Genomic DNA, 2,587 nt, shown 5'->3' with positions numbered 1-2,587 from the left:
CTGACTTCGTCCTGACCAGGCATAGTTCACCATCTTTCGGGTCCCAACGTGTACGCTCTGGGTGCGCCTCTTCTCGCGTTGAGAACGAGACGCCCCGGGAGTGCGAGGCCGCATCGCGACGCGGCCCATCCTCCCTCGGTCGACGGCCAGGGCCGACCTTCACTTTCATTACGCCTTTAGGTCTCGCGACAAGTCCCAATGACTCGCGTACATGTTAGACTCCTTGGTCCGTGTTTCAAGACGGGTCCTAAGAGTACCCAAAGCAGTAGCGTCGCCGACCGGTATCCGTCCCCCGTGAGAGAGACGTTCGCAGGCCTGTCGAAGGTGATCCGTACTTTAACCAACAGCGGGCCAGGACCGGGGACGGCGCAAAGTCCGTAACCTCCGAGTACCGTGGCGCGCGCTTGCGACGGCCTCGACGCACCGTGTAGAAGTGCGGCCTGATACCTTGCGCGTACCGCCGAGCAGCCGGCCGGGCGACCGAGGGTTTGTCGCGTGCCGTTTTACCGGCGACGCGACAGTCACCGCACCCGGGCCGTAGACCGACACCCAGCGGGTCGCGACGTTCTACTTGGGGAGAAGTGCACGACGACGACAGCCGGACATCGGCGCACGGTAGCGTGCCCGCGCGCGAGCCGCGAGGACTCCGCGGGACATCGCCCACCGACGCGAAGCCAGCGCCGCTGACGATGAATCTCCCCGTTCGATCTTTTGGGTTTCTTAGGTTTACCCCTGAACGGTTTCACGTACTCTTGAACTCTCTCTTCAAAGTTCTTTTCAACTTTCCCTCACGGTACTTGTTCGCTATCGGTCTCGTGGTCGTATTTAGCCTTAGATGGAGTTTACCACCCACTTAGAGCTGCACTCTCAAGCAACCCGACTCTAAGGAGAGATCCTCCCGAGACGCGCACCGGTCGCTACGGGCCTGGCACCCTCTACGGGTAAGTGGCCCCATTCAAGATGGACTTGGACGCGACGCGACGCCTCGGGATAAGCGGATCCTCCCAAACACCACATTTCCCTGCGGCGGAACCGCGGGATTCGGTGCTGGGCTCTTTCCTGTTCGCTCGCCGCTACTGAGGAAATCCTAGTTAGTTTCTTTTCCTCCGCTTAATAATATGCTTAAATTCAGCGGGTAATCTCGCCTGCTCTGAGGTCGTCAGAGTTTTGTAGAGAAACTCTCTACAAAGTGATATAGAGAGATAGAGGGAGTGTGCGGTGGTGGAGTTATTGCGCTAAGTAGTATCATTATTGTTTGTTAACTACTACTATTGTTAGCGGTAACGCACCGACCGATATTGCGCGCGCGGCACAATCTAGTCTTGTTTCGCGGGGACGCGAGAGAGGAGATAGATATATTATAATATCGTTTTGCGCTTCTTTTCTTCCGTCCCTCTAACTTCCACGATTATAATAACACGGCGCGGCGTAATTATGATGCGCGCGCGCGCGTGTATATATATAACGGGCGCGGTATGGAATCGATTCGACGAGTACACGACGACGCGTGCCGGTCACAATCTTCGTTCGAAAATTTCGTGGACTCGGACACGCGGTCGGCTCGCGATTCATCCGCTTTTTTAAGGGTGGATTTCTCTCGCAATTTCTCTCCCTCCGCGTACCGCCGGACGACGACTGTGCGCGCGCCGCGGTTTCCCTTCTCCATATATTTTTACCGTAAGGTATCTCGCGCCGCGAGATAGGAGGCGAAGCCTCGCGTGTAATAAAAGGCGCGGTATCGCGCGAGCGCGCTGGCGCACCGAGAGACCGAGAGAGAGTCGCACAGCGCGACGACGCGATCGGAAGAGACAACGACGCGCTAGAAAGACGGACGCAGCAGAATGTGCTGCTGCGCCGCTTTCTTTTTGCATTTTATTCGCCAACTACGAGATCACTCGTAGAGAGCGAGATCATTCGAGTGTCGCGCGTCGTTCGTCGTCGTTCCTCTCGCTTAAACTTTTCGCATATTCTCTCGTGTGTCGTCGTTGTGTATATCTCCGCCGACAACTCTCTCCATATCATTCGACAGCCTCCGGGCGCCGCTCGCGCGCGCTTCGCTATCCTTTAAACGCTTTGTGCGTACACGCGCGCCTCTCTCCTCCTCTTTATAACTCCTCTCGCTGCACACACCTTCGGTGTCATTTCAGACGACGCCAATCGACGACGGCCTCTCGTCGAACCCGTCGCCAATACATACTGGGAGGGTGACAAAGAGGCTCTAGTCTCTCTCGGGCGAACGTCCAACGATCGCTCGTACGCCGTTTACGCAATGCGACGGGGGCACAGCGACGACAGCCGACGACATTTCGTCGTTTCACGGCTACGCCGTGGCTCGTCAGCTTGCGTAAGGGCGCAAGCAGTTTAGGTTTGTTAAAACGACCCTCAGCCAGGCGTGGTCCGGGAATTGTATCCGTGGACCGCAATGTGCGTTCGAAATGTCGATGTTCATGTGTCCTGCAGTTCACAAGTTGACGCGCAATTAGCTGCGTTCTTCATCGACCCACGAGCCAAGTGATCCACCGTTCAGGGTAATCGTTTTTCATTCGTCGCGTTCGTCGAACGCTTCACAGTTCATCCATCGTGGTCT

At 56.5% G+C, this 2,587-nt stretch overlaps 1 non-coding gene across 1 annotated transcript; it reads right to left on the bottom strand.

Annotated features, from left to right (window-relative positions):
- Positions 1-2,376: 2,376 nt before the first annotated feature.
- Positions 2,377-2,531, bottom strand: LOC145969595 (5.8S ribosomal RNA). The gene has a single exon (XR_014438192.1). It is a non-coding gene; the product is annotated as a 5.8S ribosomal RNA (ribosomal RNA).
- Positions 2,532-2,587: the final 56 nt, after the last annotated feature.

Source organism: Camponotus vicinus, unplaced genomic scaffold (genome assembly GCF_025532165.1).
Source record: "Camponotus vicinus isolate PSW18456_S1 unplaced genomic scaffold, iyCamVici1.0 SCAF_36, whole genome shotgun sequence".
In the NCBI taxonomy this organism is placed as follows: domain Eukaryota; kingdom Metazoa; phylum Arthropoda; class Insecta; order Hymenoptera; family Formicidae; genus Camponotus; species Camponotus vicinus.
This window is presented reverse-complemented; position numbering and strand designations above follow the sequence as displayed.